The sequence below is a fragment of the Gadus macrocephalus genome, chromosome 1, assembly GCF_031168955.1.
Source record: "Gadus macrocephalus chromosome 1, ASM3116895v1".
NCBI lineage: Eukaryota > Metazoa > Chordata > Actinopteri > Gadiformes > Gadidae > Gadus > Gadus macrocephalus.
The window spans coordinates 7,583,826-7,601,442 of NC_082382.1; the positions used below are offsets into that span (position 1 = coordinate 7,583,826).

At 40.0% G+C, this 17,617-nt stretch overlaps 2 long non-coding RNA genes across 2 annotated transcripts in view; one reads left to right on the top strand and one right to left on the bottom strand.

The window, feature by feature from the left end:
- Positions 1-695: 695 nt before the first annotated feature.
- On the bottom strand, positions 696-4,875 carry LOC132467319 (uncharacterized). The gene is made up of 6 exons (XR_009527988.1): positions 3,629-4,875; positions 2,178-2,342; positions 1,780-1,876; positions 1,558-1,673; positions 1,013-1,217; positions 696-830 (listed from the first exon to the last, which is right to left on the bottom strand). It is a non-coding gene; the product is annotated as an uncharacterized LOC132467319 (long non-coding RNA).
- Positions 2,339-17,617, top strand: part of LOC132467332 (uncharacterized) — a 140,381-nt gene continuing 125,102 nt past the window's right edge. The window contains exons 1-2 of the long non-coding RNA XR_009527996.1: positions 2,339-2,730; positions 3,029-3,474. This is a non-coding gene — a long non-coding RNA (uncharacterized LOC132467332). The remainder of the gene's footprint in view (positions 2,731-3,028; positions 3,475-17,617) is intronic.

Below are 17,617 nucleotides of genomic sequence, written 5' to 3' on the forward strand. Positions count from 1 at the left end.
TAGAATATACTGGAAATGTATTTCTAATTTAATCATGATGTATTGCCATTGTATTTTAAATATATTTACAAAATACAAATTAAAAAGTTGTACTAAAGCATACTATAGTTCATCTTAATGTTGTCTCAAAATAGTACAGATAAGTACACTAAGTTGTACTTTAGTATGTCTAAAGTAGCACTCATGATATATCATTAGTATACTAAGTATATTGTTAGCACATTGAAAATAATATACTGCGAGTACACTAATTATATGTGCAAAGTATACTAGATGTATTTCATTAAAGTACACTTCAACAGTACACAGGAAGTATATTTTTTCTATAATTAATTTGAATTTGAAATTACTTTTAAGTAAACATAAAAAATATTTAGAACATACTTGAGGTAGAAATAAAGTTTATTTTTAACATGCACGGCATGACAGGGAAAATGTAACAAATTTTTATTCGAATTTGGATCATCTGTCCCCAGAGAATTATTTTTAGTCACACTCTTTAACAAGTTAACTAAATAACAATAATAAAAGGAAAAAATAAAGATAAACAATAGCTGTGCTAGCACTACCCTGCTAGCTGTGCACTGCAGAGAAGCTAGTAATGACAGGGATGAACATTAAACTGACGTTTAATGAAACATTCACACAGTTTGTTTAAACTCAAAATGTATGTCCACCAAAGAACAAACAAACAAAAACGATTACAAACAGTTACTAATTTACTTCTTACTGTTTCTTTTTGCTCACAAAATTCTCATTGTTACATTTTCTCCGAATCACTGCCCTCACATCAGACACATTTGTTCCTGGAAATTCAGCAATAACTGTATCTGTAAAATAGAAAAGGACAAATAAAATGGTGTTACAAATCATGCTTTTCCAGAGTTATCACATTAGCAAGAAGGGGGCATACATACATGAGGGCAATCTGAAACATGTTGCTTCTGGCTATGGCCAAGGCAAGGGTAGAGGCATAAAAACAAAATGATAATAAGACTTAACCAATACTTACCAACAAGGGCACTCAGCTTTTCCGGATTTAGCTGCTCTTTCGCTGTTCCATTAAGCCCTGGTTTTCCTGTGAGAGTCGAGGATGCCAAAACATCCCGCCCAAAGATGAGCACAGCTAAGTCCTGTGTGAACAGGGACATTCTTGTTCGGTTGAGTCTTTTGAATCAGGTTTTGCTGACCTGCAACCCCGTGTTGCCAAGGGAAATCTGTGTCCAGGAAATAGAGTTAGTCAATTATTAGAAATGGTATTAGGAATACGTTGCTGGAATGCATTTCTTAAAAGACAAAGCCGAACTATTGAATGCAAAATATTATTTAAGTTGTAATTTCTGCAAGTGGTCTTCAATGAATTAAAGCATAATTTCTGAACAACTGCATGCTGAAATCGAAAAAATTGTTTCTATCAAATACAGTACTTGCAAAATGTGGGTCGAGACTACAGAGACAAAACTGCTAACAGTCAAGTAGTTTACAACAATTTTGGATGAAATGTTTCCTGTAATAAAAAGGCAGTATTTACAAAACGTGTATAAATGCAAAACATACCATTTCTGGAGCTGGACTGGAAGAACCAGAACATGTACTGTCAGTGTCCATGACAGGTGGCATTCTCTTCATGGTTGTGATAAGATCTTTGACACACTTGACTAAGGCTGGTATTTCTGCATTAAGGAAAAAAAAAACACAAGTCACTGATATATGAGAGATAAGGCGATCGATACAATTACTGACATAAAAAACATAAGCAATTCTTCTTTGTATGAATACCTTTCAGAGCATCCATCACTTCCTGTTGCATGCCAACACTGGATCTGGGCTGATCCATCAGGACACTCTCCTCTTCACTTTCCCCTTGGCAGAGGTCCTGCATAAATGAAAATGTCAACAATGCTATGTTAGTATGACTCACCTGGAGTGTAGTGTCGTGTTTCTTACATTTTCTTACAAGCGAAGGCGGATTATTGTGAAAATTTCCCCTGGGTTTACATTCCTCTTCCTCACGATAACAGCATTTCAGTCAAATTGTAATTTTCCGTGATATTCCGTGTTAAAAAGTAGATTGCGTTTTTATTACTCAATTCCACAATTCCGTCCACGATTCTGCGATCGTGGAAACAATAGGGCCCTAATTCTACTCTTATTTCTTGCGTTTTGTAAATACTTACAGTTGATCCCGAAGCCTGAGGTGGGTCAAATAAGTCCACATTGGTGTCTATGTCTGTATCGTCTTCATTTGTCAAGGGGGTGGAGGTTGTTTGCTTTCTTCTCAGCAGCGAGGATTTCAGTTGGGAAAGGGCTCTGTCTCTTGCAGCCTTTGTCATCTTCGGCTTCTTAAACAAAGGGCAGAAAAAGTAAAATGTTAAACTGCAAAGGCAAGAGAGGGGTAAATATCCATCTTTGTAGATGTTTGTAGAATCCATCACCTACTGTACAGCTTATTAAGGTATCGTCAGACCATATTTCACCAGAGGAACAGTACTCACTACTCACAATTTTATCTTTTCATATCATACATGTAGCCGAGCTAAATTTAATTTGATTTTGTTTTATTTTTTTTATAATTGTTCATACCTTTTTTATTGTGAACTCCACCAAATATTGGTTCCTAGTTGTAAGTTGATTTCGTTGTTCCGTATGGCATGCCTTTTGTTTCCCTGGGGAGTGGTTTGCCGTTGCACCTGTGTGTCTAGCGTCAGTGAGCGCTGATGCACGGAGCTGGTGAGTTCCGTTTGTGTCTCTCCCCGTTAGATTTTTATGTTAACCCCTGGTTTGTTGCCCTTGAACGGCTGTGGTGGTTCACACTGCTTTGCGACGTGCTTTTAGGCACGCGGGAGAAACTCTGGTGCGTAGACAATTTAATTGAACTGTTGGAAGGGTGGATTTTGATTAACTCGTAACCTAGCTTGAGCCGGTGGTAGCTTGAGCCGGTGGTAGCTTAGTTTTTTCCCGCCTTGATATTTCAAATGCGGTTTTATCCGGTATGTGTGGTCAATTGTTTGCTTCCTTTGTTTTGTAGAGTGGAGAGTGATATCCCGGATTGTGTGTGACGCCCGTGTTGTTTTGTCTCCTTTGAAAAGGTATGCCTGTTATGTGTCTTTATGGTAAAATATGTAAAATGAGTGTGAGGAAACTGACAATTCTCTATTATATTTTATTTCCTTTATTAGTGTATATATTTAATATACTGTCTTTTTATTTAATTTATTTATTTGAGATCATTTTATGCTTTGTTTACATTTTTATAATTTATTCCCTACATGTATTCATTGAAAGTCACAGGATATATTAAGCTAGCGTCAGTGAGCGCTGATGCACGGAGCTGAGTGGAGAGTGATATCCCGGATTGTGTGTGACGCCCGTGTTGTTTTGTCTCCTTTGAAAAGAATAAACCTCCAGTACTCGACTCCTGTGTGTGCCTCACTCAAAGATACAAGACACAACGCAGAAAGACATCGGTTATTTGTCACGTGTTGTAGTAGTTTTTGCACTTAGTAAACAGTCAGTATTTGAAAAACTAAAACAGCTGGAGTGCCACCATCCACAAACCTACAGCCACTTATAATGAAAAATATGTCTTATCATCCCACAATATTCCCTTATTCCCGTAAATACTTACATTTGTTTGAAGAACTTGTGATGGGTCAATCTGTGTTTCATCTTCATCTGAAGTGAGACTGGAAGTTGCAGTAATTCTTTTTTTCTGTACCGAAGAGAAAGAATGTATTACATGACAACAAAATATGAATCAACCATAGATGCTTTCTGGTGAAGATTTTTTTTTAGAAAAACATTTCAACAAAAAAACATCATAGTATTACAGTGTCATAAATTCATTAACTATTTTATGTGTTACAATTAAAAATAATTCAGTGGGTGACATTCACTTGATATCATTTTTCATAAACAAGATGAGACAAGATATTAAAAGCATAACCAACCTACAAATAGGGATTTCAGTGAATCAAGACTTTGGTAAGTATGATACGATATGGAGCAGCATTTTGAACCTACAGGTGTTTTAATCTGATGTGAAATGCAAAGAGAGGAGGGAGGGCAAAAGGAAAAAACAATCGCTGCGGTAAGTGCTAGTGCAGAAACAGGTCATTAATAATGTAATAATGTAGTGACAAGTGATGAAGCTGCAAACTGTCTTGTCACTGCAACCACTGCTGTGTACGTTTAAACACAGCAGTTAGCTTCATTATTACTGCTCAGTATATCAAAATCTATGTGCACGTGTGTGTTAGCAACATATTGTGACTTTTACTAAATAATTGATATATTATATTTTCATGTTATCAGGATGATGAGGATGTTGTTCAGTAGTATCGACCAGTGTTGCCAACTTGGTGACTTTGTCGCCAGATGTAGCTACTTTTCAGAACCCTTCAGCGATTTTTTTTTTAAAGCGACTCGCGTCATATCTAGCAACTTTTTGGACAGAACTTAACTACTTTTCTTGAAGGGAGTCGCCAGTATTTCTCAGTGAATGAGTGTTAATGTAGCTCTCTGGGTGGACTGTTCAGTGGGTGGGACAGAGCAGCAGCAACACGTTCAGTGGATCAATCATCAGCCACACAGACGTGGATGAACTGAATGTGCATGCCTAAAGACAAATCACTGATCCCCATCGTTTTTATTCTAAATGATTTAACTTTACTATTTGAGTTTGATTTTGTTGTGTCAAAATAGACAGAGTTAACAATAGTGAATTTATTCCAGTGCATGATCATCTCTCTGTTCATGATACTTCAGTTACAGTCGATGCAACAGCCTGTATAAACAGTTTTTTAATATTAGAGGCAGATTTGGATGCACATTGAGGAGCCTCTTGAAATAAACGCTGGTCAGTCAGTTTAGTTTAAAGGTCCCATGACATGCTATTTTATGTATTCTTTAATAGAGGTATTGGTGGGCAACTAACACAGTATTCAAAGACGTTCCCGAAATTCAGCCGTGGTGCAGAGTTACAGCCACTCCGAGCCAGTCGCACATTGAGCTTCCCCCAAATGCGCTGTTTTGGTGTCTGTAGCTATAATGCAAATGAGGAGGAGCGAGGCGGGTCAAGGAGGAGGGTGGGGGTGTGGCCCTGAGCAGCTTTTAGCCACGGTACCTTGCGCTCTGTTTACAGTGGATGTATCGCAATGGCGAGGCGCACACAGCCTTTAGCCGTGTTCTGTAAATATTCTAGAACACACGGGAGTCCTGGAGCTCTATATCTAAATATTATCATATAGCCTACATAGATATCTATATCATATAATATATATTATCACGGCCAAAAGCTGTGTGAGCCGATATTATGAATCTCAAACGACCGCGTTGGGTTCTCAGACGTTCCTGGTTCTTCAACGTCCTCATCAATGTGAAGTAGACTGAACCGCGACAAGGAGGAGAAAGGGATCGTTGCCGGGCAGCGCTTAGGCACCTCCGCCTCTGGCGGTGGTCCCTCAGCGGGTCTCAAGCGGGAGACATTCGCCGCCAACAATCCCTTTCTCCTCCATGTCGTGGTTCATGTTCTTGAGGGAGTCAAAGCCAAAGTTCCTTCCCCCCAATTCATTCTCAACCTTGGCTGAGATAACCCCCAATACGAGTCTCGTTGTAGAAATACCAGAGACGAGAGTCCGACGTGTTATGCGCCATAACAACAAAAGCAGAACGGTTATCCAAATAACAAGGAAGTGTACAACACTTGCGTTACAGTCCTGGAGCTCTATATCTAAATAATATCATATAATACATAGAAATCTATATCATTTAATACATATTATCAGGGCCAAAAGCTGTGTGCGCCTCCAGACGATATTATGAATCACAAACGACTGTCGGGTTCTGCAACGTCTCTGGTTCTTCCACTTTCACATCAACCTGAAGTCGACTGAACCGCACGCTGCCTGCTGCCCGCTGCCCGCTGCCGGGCGATGGTGCCTCGCGGCAACCGGCGGCATGTCGCAGTTCATGTACTTCAGCGAGTCAAAGCCAAAGTTCCTTTCCCCCAATTCGTTCTCAACCATGGCTGAGATAACCCCCAATACGACTCTCGTTGTAGAAATACCAGAGACGAGAGTCCGATGTGTTATGCGCCATAACACCAAAAGCAGAACGGTTATCCAAATAATAAGGAAGTGTACAACACTTGCGTTACAGTCCTGGAGCTCTATATCTAAATAACATCATATAATACATAGAAATCTATATAATTTAATACATATTATCACGGCCAAAAGCTGTGTGCGCCTCCAGACGATATTATGAATCACAAACGACTTTGTCGGGTTCTGCGACGTCTGTGGTTCTTCCACAGTTCATGTACTTCAGCGAGTCAAAGCCAAAGTTCCTTTCCCCCAATTCCTTCTCAACCATGGCTCAGATAACCCCCACAACAGTCTCGTTGTGGAAATACAAGTCTTGAACTTTTGACCGGTTGCTTTTCAGTGCTTTCTGATGAATGTAGCATACTGTAGAGTACTGTGCATTCATCTTGGGTTGGAGGTGGAATCTTGACCGGGGGGAGGTCACCACAACCATCAGCAGATCTCTTTCTCTGGGTCTTTGTGAAACCTATCTGGCTCCCTTCTGCATACCCTACTGTCTTTATGGCTGCCATACTAGGCTCGTTCCAGCTACAGGCCTTATCAGTGCATGCAGTGCCACTCAGTTTGTTCACAGCTGCTAGCAAAGCATAGAGTATGGCACCTACATGTGAACGCACTTCCCCTAAACCGGCCATACATGTGCAGTGGCCAAATCGCACCAATCCCTCTTTCTCCACAGCAACCCAAGCTGTCAACTGGGAGTCATTTAACCTGTAGGAATGGTTTACCTGACATTTGGGAGGGAGAACGTTTTGATTATATTTATGTTATAAGGGACTGTGTCAACCTAACCAAGATATTCATGTATTGTCACTACTGCCCTAGAATGCTGACTGAAAAAGTGAACTGACACTAACAACCCAGATCAAAGTTAGATAACGCTAATTAACACTCACCTTCGCTTTGACAATGAAACATTTCTTGTCCTTCACCTCCCAAACGGCAGCATTATTGACCCATCCAGATTGAAAATACATAAAACTGTCCGTACTTTTGTATGCTCTCATCCTGGCGGCTGTGTAAGGGGAGGGATTCTCCACAAGATAAATGTAAACATCTCCGAATTGGAGGTCTGGCAGGGACTTGGCTGTTTTTAACGGCTGAAATACGGCGGCGGGTGCAGTGTATGGGTCGCAAGTGCCCAAAACTTGCAATTTAAACATATACCTGGTATTTTGTTCTTTGGAGAGATGATTTAAATATTCGTGGCTTGAAACCGTTTGGAAATTGACAGGTTTGCGTTGTTGTTCTCCAGCGTTTCCAGTGTTAACCGCCATCTTGGAACCGTTTTTTTGCCCTCCAGGGGGCAGCGTGAGTCACGTGACTGAAAACTATGTATTGCACAACAACTATCTGGCATTTTGGTAAAAGTTAAGCCAAAGCTAGCAAAGAAAAGAGCTGGCGGGCAGCGGACAGTTGAAATAGTGTCTTTTGCCCTCCAAGTGGGCGTTCCCACAAGGGCGTGACGTCACGTGAAAACTTATGTTTAAGATGTCTATGGTGTTAACTGGTGACCGTCAGCCGAATGCGTCGCTTGTTGTCGTGGCTACGCCAGCTGTTGGAAATAGGGAAAAGATTCGTAGCTGTCCTTGCGAATGCCTCTTTGATTTGATTTCAATAAAATGTCCAAAACATATCCATCTCATTCGTATTTGGAGTCTAATTGGAGGAAACTTGTCACGTAGGACCATTTTAAGCCGAAATAAATGGAAAATAGGTGTTTGTATTTTAATAATAAATACGGATTCGAACTCATACCATTTTGGGGGGAAAATATTTCAAGCTGAGATTCCATTCCATTGTGCCGTTGAGCCAGAGACTTCATTAGCTGCAGTACTAAAAAACACAACTAGTCTTCTTCCTAAGAGCAGGAGGCAGCCAGATCTATTATAGACCATGGTATTTGTCTCGTTTACGAAAAAGAAGAGGCCATTACACCAGTTATTCAAAACCTAATGTTGGGTTTCCCTCAACTGCCTACAACCCAGCCAAAAACACTGTTATGCGCTCTTTCGCTACCATTTCGGTCGCCTGATGTGGCGTCGTCTCTTGCTCTGGATCGTCTCTAAGCAAAGCAGCGAGCTCGAGAATCAATGTGACGCAAGGCAGTATCACTCTGAGACACAACGTTTATTCAGATCAACAAAGCATACCTACAGGTCGTCCAAGGGATGATAGGTTTAACGCCTGTGTGATGATAGGCTATATTTCTACAAATGACTTACTATTACTAGCGACTATCATGACGAAACAACACAAACTAAGCTAACATTAGACTATAGCCATACCAGATAACGCCATACCAGCTAACCCTAACTATTTCTATTAAACTCTGAACCATTTTGCAACTGTGTGTTGGTGTGACTTATTGCTTCCCACGTCTGCGTCTTTCCCACTCCTGGCTAATAGTTTCAGCTTTTGTACTGTATATCAGAAATGATCACCCTGTACCACACTGCTGACTTGTTGATGTTTTGTGAGCACTCACGCATTTCTCTAGGTATCTTAAGTTTCCTACTGGAGTCATCAAAACTTTGGACTTTGTTATTGTAAGAAATATTGTGTTGCAAAAACACTTTGTGTCTTACCCTTACCGTTACCCTAACCTTAACCCCAGTAACATTTCTTCATCATAAACTACAAGTTACGCAAAATGACATACAAACATCCAGTTCAATATGAAAGAAAAAAGCTAGCTTCATTAAGGAATCGAACCCCATATGCCCGCGTTAATGAGTTGTTCTCTGACCACTAACCCATCTGGTCTTATGCTGCTATCCATTTGGATTTACGAAGTGGTAAAGTCGCAAATCTCCCAGCTTTCTTGCGGCATTTCACTGAGGCACGCCCCCTTTTGGTCGTAGTATCTCGTCGCTTTCAAATGGTGCGTTTTAATATCCATCCGTCTCGGAGGTCCGAGGACGTTGCCTAGCGACACGCACAAACACGCCCCTTTTCCTCGGACGGCGATCTCGCCATCTCTGTGAACTCAGTGGTGACCGAGCGAAATTCCGAGACAGAATTCAAGATGGCTGCGCCCATTGTGACTTGAAGTATGAACTGTTTTCATTGTGCTTGGACCACTTGGATGGTTTAAACGGTAATTTCAATCACTCGTATTATTGCAATACCTTACTGCGTCCGTATCTCTGCCTGTGTACACAAATATATTGTATTTGTGTACAGCACTTTGCTCAACTACTGTTGTTTTAAATGTGCTATATAAATAAACCTGACTTGACTTGACTTTGGCCTATAGCCTACTTATATTGGATCGCCTGGTCCTCTGCCAATGCTACCGCGACAACAGCTTTCCGGGGGGCGTCCATGTTTTCCTCCAACGACCGAGCGAAATAATAAAACGCTTGAAGTGTGGGCGTGGCGTCAGATCCGAGATCCGAGTCGGTTCGCAGAGAATACTCGAACGCACCAAAAGTAGAGCGAGCAGAGCTGTACAACTCGCAAAGAAGATGGCTGCGCCCATAGTTAATGGGGGATGAGATGTATTTTCTTTCTATTTGTACCACGTTGGTGGTTTTAATGTTGTTTTTAAAACCTCTTACACACTTGATTTCATTGCTGCTTTAATCCGGTCACCAATATATGCATTGCACGGTCTTGCTTTGCGTGCAATTCAATGTAAAGTTTTGTTTTGAAGCTGGTTTGCTAAAGAGGCTATGTTGCTAATGATGACTAGCCTGCTACTACTCCCCCTCGTGGCTCGACAGAAACACAAATGGCAAACTGGAAGAGTAGGGTCCAGCTGCAGCCCCGGAGAACAACACCCTGGCGTGACAGAACACCCTGGCGTGACGGAAGTACTGTGGCTGGACGGAAGTTACCTCCGATTATTTTCTATAGACAAATAAACGTATTTATCGCTTGAATTAACATAACAAAGAAATAAAAAAATATTTTGACACGTTAGTAACCATTTTTATAGCTTAGAAAAGGTTTTTTAACGTTATTTAGCCCCGGAGAACAACACCCTGCCTGGCGTGACAACAACCCAGGCGCAACGGAAAATCGGAAACCGAAGATGAACCATGGAAGTAAGTGTGACTGTCAATATGCTTAATATATTGAGTAATATTCATGTTAAAGTCTTGCCGTAGTTTATTTACTTTTCGCTAAATTCGAATATAATAATATTGCGCCCTTTTAGAAAAATTAGTGTCATTTAGTGTCATCCGTAATCACCAATGTGATGCTACAGCAACACAATTTAGCAAAACTGGCCACCGGAGCAGAAAAGTGTCTGTTTCTCCTGGGGAATATCTAATAGGCTACTAAAAGCTAGCCTGTATAAAAACAAGGCTATTACTATTATAAGTCATGCAATCTTATGACCATAACGAATACCACAACCAACTGTGAAATGTTACTGTAATTCAATAGTGATCAACTTATACATTTTCTTTGAATTATTATAAAAAATAGAAACTAATAATAAATAGGTCCCCTATAGTGTGTTTATCCTATTGTGCATTTATCTTAAACCAAAGCATTCATGCCTACACAAAGACCCATTCCACACAAAACCAGTTCACTTTGAAAGATGGATACATTTAATTAGAAGATAAGCTTAGCAATATCAGGTTATGGGTAGTATTTAAATATATTGATAGTAACTTTTATTTTCTTGCCCAACTTTACGATACTAATCTCTGTTATTCTAGTCGTCCAACCGCCAAACAAATGGCGGTTGGACTACTTCAACCAGTCTTCAGACTGAAGCGAAAAAGAGAAGTGAATGACGTTTCCAGTGACAGAATACAAATAATATATTGTATAGGCTTAATATTGACTTGACTGTTTGATTATTTTGACAGTGAGTTGGAGCTGATGGCAGCATGAAGAACCTATATCTTTAAGATTCTGTATATTATTTGTTGAATAAATTGTGAGAAAACTTTGGTGTGGTCATTCTTCAATGTATCTTTATATCAAATTATGATGATATACTTGACCAAAAATTAAATTTGATTCTATTAGACATATTAAAACAATTACTTAATTCTAATGGTAAATTACTTAATGAGTAAAGTGTATAATACACTAAATTCCATTCAATAAATGTCTACACACTGAACTAGTTTATTCGTCTAAATAACTTTAAAAAAAAAAAAAGCTATAAGCTAAGCTATAAAAATGGTTACTGACATGTCATGTTTTATTATTTAAATGTTTTGGTCTAATAAGTTCAATAACGCAAAGAATCCTGAGGTATTTGTATAAATAACGTTAAAAAACCTTTTCTAAGCTATAAAAATGGTTACTAACGTGTCAAAATATTTTTTTATTTCTTTGTTATGTTAATTCAAGCGATAAATGCGTTTATTTGTCTATAGAAAATAATCGGAGGTAACTTCCGGCGATAAATACGTTTATTTGTCTAGAAAATAATCGGAGGTAACTTCCGTCCAGCCACAGTACTTCCGTCACGCCAGGGTGTTCTGTCACGCCAGGGTGTTGTTCTCCGGGGCTGCAGCTGTATGGCAAGCCGAATTGTCATTTATTAACTAAGTTTGACTATCCGGAATTCACATTGCAGATATCTGCAATTCAGTTTCGCCTAGTCAAAACTAACATTTCGGATATCCGCAAAGACATTCCTCCTAGGCGAAATTACGTCATTTTCGCCATTCATGTCTATGGGGTTTCTCATTGCAGATATCTACAATTCAGTTGCGGATATCCACTTTGTGAATTACGGATATCTGCAACTGAATTGTAGATATCTGTAATTCCAGTTTGAGATATCTACAATTTGATTCTGACTAGTCATAATTCCAGTTCAAGATATCTTTAATTCACCTCAATTCAAGATATCTACATGTCCCTTATCAGATATCTTAAATTAAGTTTTGACTAGGCGAAATGAAGTTGTAGATATCTCTAACTGGAGTTACGACTAGTCAAAATGACGTTGTAGATATCTCTAACTGGAGTTACGACTAGTCAAAATGACGTTGTAGATATCTATTATCAAGTTATAGATATCTTGAAAGGAATTTTGATTAGAGATATCTAGATATCTTTAACTTTCATTCTGCCTAGGCGAAACTGAATTATAGATATCTTGAATTCGAGTTTTGACTAGGCGAAATGACGTTTCAGATATCTGTATTGACGTTTCAGATATCTGTAATGACGTTTCAGATATCTGTAATGACGTTTCAGATATCTGTAATGACAAATTATAGGACCGTTTACATTAAGCGGGAGCGGAGCAGCTCCTCGTTCAATCATCATTCACACAATTCACTGATTACATCGCTCCATATAGCACCATGTCAGAGCAGCCGGAGGTCGAGGGAGTCAGGGTTTTTAACCGTCTTTTTAACGCTGCGGCCCGTGCCAGGCAGGAGCTGGCAGCGAGCAATGAGGATTCCCGATTACTCTCTTCAACAAGAAGACTATTTCGCCGTCAAGTTCCTGGAGTTCGGGGTAAGTTTGGCCATTTCGGGGTAGCTGTGAAGTTTGGGGTAGCTGTTAAATATATTAACCTATCTTGTTTTTCTGGGTTGACTACAGCCTCATACATATGTAAGTGTAACGTTAATTCAGCTTAGAGTTTAGATCGGGCCCAGAAAATCAAGCCCGACCCGGCCCAAGCCCGTGTACGTTCTGTCCGAGCCCGGCCCGGCCCAACACATTAACTGTAATTATGAGCCCCAGCCCGATTTCAACCCGATTTTTTTTTTTTAAGAAATGTGTAACTTTGTACACATTTGTTACTTAGGCCTATTCTGCTAAATATATATGTAAGGCATAATCTATAGAACGCCGGTTATTATCGGGAAAATAAGCCCCGACAGGGCGAACAGGACACCGACGCGCAGCGATCAACTGTGTCTGTGTCTTGCTTCGCCCTGAAGGGGCTTATTTTCGATTATGACCGGCGACGTTCTATACATTCTCCCGCTTATTACACGGCTACTTGCCAAAACGAAAAATAACTTCACACGGTGTGTCTTTTTTTAAAATGTATAATTCGTTACCAGCATTCGTAGTGTTGATCAGCAGAGAAATAGTCCGCCAAAGACGTTGACGAGGCGTTGCTTAGCAACCAAAGACGCTGGGGTTACCGGACCCAATGACCATGCAAGTGAACGGAGCGTTCAACGCAATTGAGAAGACCCGTGTAATAAAGGCCTATAATATTTCTGTTTATGGCATAGATTTCTCCTCAGATTAGGCCAATAAAGCCAATAAAATAAAAATACAAATGCTCGATCAAAGGCCCGGCCCGACCCGGCCCGGAATTTAGCCAAGAGTGACTGATGACAGTTATGTATTTGCGTTTACAGGTGGTGGCCGCAGGGAAAATCTTTTTTGGCAAGCAAAACTTTTCCTCCTTCCAGGGCCAGATAGTGATCTTCTGCCCCCAACAAAAACGCTTGCTGAACTGGCTGAACTTGGATTAGGTAATGTAAGATTGAAGCACATAAGAATTGAGTGTTATTTACTTTAACACCTTATTATCCAACCTTCTTGCCAAGAAAACTATGGAACAAGCTTTTTTGAATTCTATGTTAACTTTAGCCTGTCTGGTCCCATTTGTTACACTGTCGATGCATTGGGAAACATTGAACTGTTAAAATACATTTAGCATTTGTTTTAAAGAAATATTGTAGAGCTGTTTACTCTTTAATGCATTTTCATAAAAGTTTCCATGTAGCCATTTTAATATATACACCTGTGCCCTTCCAACACTTTCTCATGCCAAGGCATCATTTTGAAAGTGTCCAGGAATATCACCCAATGAATCATTTTGCATATCTAAAGTTAGTCAATGGTGGTTCTGGGTGGTGCATTCAGAGGCTCAGCTATGTTAATGCTCATATGTTAATGTTCTTTCACATAATTTATGCTCAGAGGCTCAACTTTGTGATGCCCTTGGGAGTGAAACCAGGCTTTCTTTTCATATATACATTTTGTTTAGCTTTAAACTTTGTAGAAGCACAACTTATCATAGGTTAACTGTGGCAGTCATACAGGTCTACGTTGGTGGTTGGGAACTCTCTGAAAATATGACAACACAGTTTGGAAGCCTTGGTTTGTGGAATTTATCGTCTTTGAAACTGTCTTCTCGAACATTGTAGGAGTCTGGGCAAGATCTCTAAGGACAGTTTGCTAGGATTCCTGAAATATCTTGTGTATATTATTAGCAACGAATGGCTGTTATTTTGCCACTAGAAACGGATTATACTGATGTTTACATTTCCATTTTTAGGAGAACCTGTGCAAGATTCAGCAGACAGCGGCACAAACTCGAAGATTGGGTTAAACTGGAGTCTAGCGGAATTAAACAGCTTTGTTTGTCACAGCTACCCTCACATAAGCTTAAATTTGGTTGGGTTTGAATTAGCAAGAACAGGCAAAGGACGCAAAATCAAGATATTGAATGTTAGTTCTGTGAGGGAACTAAAAACAGCTGTTGGCAAAAGCAGACTTTACATCGTGCCACGAGCCACTGTCTTGCAGGTATGGAATTATATACACAGGGATTTATCATACTACACTACAGTGCTGAAGTTAGTTTCACCTTCGTAACCTATTATTTTGAGGTTCTTGTAAATAGGCTGTTTGTGATTTTGACCTTGACAGTAGGGTTGCCGCGGTGTGGACATCACACCGAGTAATACGCTTGTGTCAACACCGGTATTACCGGTATAAACGGTATTAACTTTGAAACTATAGGTCAACCGCCATCTTCTCCGTCAACTCTCCTCTCACACTCGGTGACAGCGGCTGGCAGCGCGCCAATTCTCGGCGTCTTATAACGTTTTATATATAATAGTATATATATAGTATAATATAATTTTATATATCATAACATCACGGCCAAAAGCTCTGTGCGCCTCCGGATGGCCGTAGTGTGTAGAGCTCACGTAGGGATTGGGCTTCGCAGGGTTTGTTTACCGGCGTTGCTATGGCGTTACCGGTCTTGTAAGGAAGCACGTCAATTCTCGGCGCGACAATTCTCCCGCACAGAGCAGAACTGTGGCCTATTCTACACATTTTAATTTTCTTAATGATAATTATATTATACATTTTTACTGAATTTGTTTTTTATTACTGAAAAAAATAAATTAAAAAAACTTGGTGTTGCCGGTGTGCAACACCGAGTAAACGGTGTTGGCCTCCACACCGGTAACACCGGTAATACCGTATACCGCGGCAACCCTACTTGACAGTTATAATAATAATATACTACAATCAAATGTGTTAACTGTAATGTCTGCCTGTAACTGAAGTTACCCTCTCTGACCTCAGGAAACCTCACCACCCTCAGCCATGTCCCAGAATTCATTCCCACCACTCTCTGCAGCTCCAGCAGCAGATGAGACCTCACAGGTGGCTAAGGAAAATGTGGTTTCAGATCAGTTCCGTATTAAAATGATTGCACATCTAACTTCACTATGCACTTTGTAGTGATGAGTGTCAAATATAACGTTTTTTTTTTGTCTTTTTCTAATATGTCACTGATTCTTGAGAGTCGGGACAAAACACGTTTTAAAAAACTTTTTTTTTAAATGCACACTATATCTATTAGAGTTATATGTTTCTGCAGAGAAAGGTATTAGCTATTTAACCATGCAAAGGAACAGGTTCTGAATAAAAACACACTTTTAACAAATAAACATGTTTCCCTTCAGAACTAGATTTGTGTCAACTCCATCAGACACACTAAAAAGTATAAAATGTTAATTCTTTCAATCCAACAAGAATCTAAAGTTCTGAAGTATGTTGTAATAGTGTTTAGTAACTCTGATATGTAATAAAATACAATATATAAACTTAAGTTGTGATTTCCCACTATTCTGAAAACCCAGCATTTCTAAATATTTGCATTTTCAAACTTCTTTTTAATTTCAATATTGTAAAAACAAATTCCTTAAATAAATAAGACACAAGAGGATGTAGATCAGATGGTCCTTTATTACAAAAACAACATAAACTGAAGGAAGAATTTTTTTTCACCAAAAAATTAACAAAAACATAGGTCTGACACTGTTGACGAAGATCTGACGGTGTTGACAAAAAACTGATGGTGTTGACAAAAAAATGTGTGTGCATTGCTGATTATTGAACAAATGTGCTTTTTAAACACTACTACTAAAACTACTCCTTGTTATTAGAGTATTGAACTTACTGTAAAGCAAATTATAATAAACATATTGCACATACACCGTTTCCAACTATCAAAAAAACAATAAGGGAAACCAGGGTCCCTCCTCCCCCTCTGTTATTATCTACCTCCCCTACACCACTTCCTCCTCTCCTCTTCCTCTCCTCCTTTGTCAGTAGTCATCTACTTGGTCTTCATCATGAATTTCTTTTTTAAAGTGGCGTGTGTGTGTGTTTGTGTGTGTATGTGTGTGTGTGTATGTGTGTGCACGTGTGTGTGTGTGCGTGTGTGTGTGGCTGGGTGCGTGTGTGGCTGGGTGTGTTGGATGTGTTATTGCCCTGCACTGCCTACTTCATACTGGGTGTGATCTTAAATTGACATTCCTTAACAACAATCCTGCAACACAAAATCTGTAGCTTAGAATCAGGTTAAATTAGCTTACTTAAGATTTCATTTTTGTCTAACCCGCACTTGTGCACTTGTGCCTTGAGCAACAGGCGTCGGACATGCTCACGCTCTATGAAGTCCATCACATCAGGGGCTATGCTGTAGATCTCTCGTGTTCTTAATTTGACTGGTGATGCATTTCCCATTAGTTTCACTATGATGTCTTCAACTGGGCAGAAACAGACATCCTTTGTGAGAAGCTTAGGCTGATAATTTGCTGTTGGACCATGGGGATGCAGAAACTCCACTTTCACATCGTGATGCTCAGTATCCACAGCAATGGTCTTGGCTAGCCACCAGTGGCCATCATATACTACTGCTAGCCAGTCTCCATTATTAAGGCTGCTAACAGTCGTAACTGTCACAGTACCCTCGGGACCTTTCAGAAGCTCCTCATCCAACTCCTCCATCACATCTTCCATTTCCAGATCCTCTTCCATCTCCCCTTCCATCTCTTTTTCCATTTCCTCCAACAACATGGCCAAAGGTCTTTTCTTCGCTGCACTCCTTGTATCACTGTGCTGTTTCTCTGGGTAGCCATGGAAATAGAAGGTAGCTGGGCAGAAGCACTGGCAAACCAACGTCTTGCTGCAAAAGCAGGATAGTTGTCTGTGGTGGATCCTGTTATCATGTGGGATGACCTGATGTATTTGTCTTGTTGAGGGAACCTGTTTGAGAGGATGCATGAGAAGTGTATCGTATCTTTGCATGTCTTCTTCTGCAACGTGGTACAGCTGAACGCTCTTCAGACTGTTTGAGACCTTTTCAAAGAATGTGTGTCCATCTGTCATATCATTTCCTCTCAGGACCAGGTTGTCAGCTGTTCTTTTCACTGTACCGCCAATGCCGTCTGGTGCCCCCTTACCATGGGAAGTGGGGAAGAAGTTCCATGTTGCTCTTTCAAACCCCAGTGTAGGGGGGATAC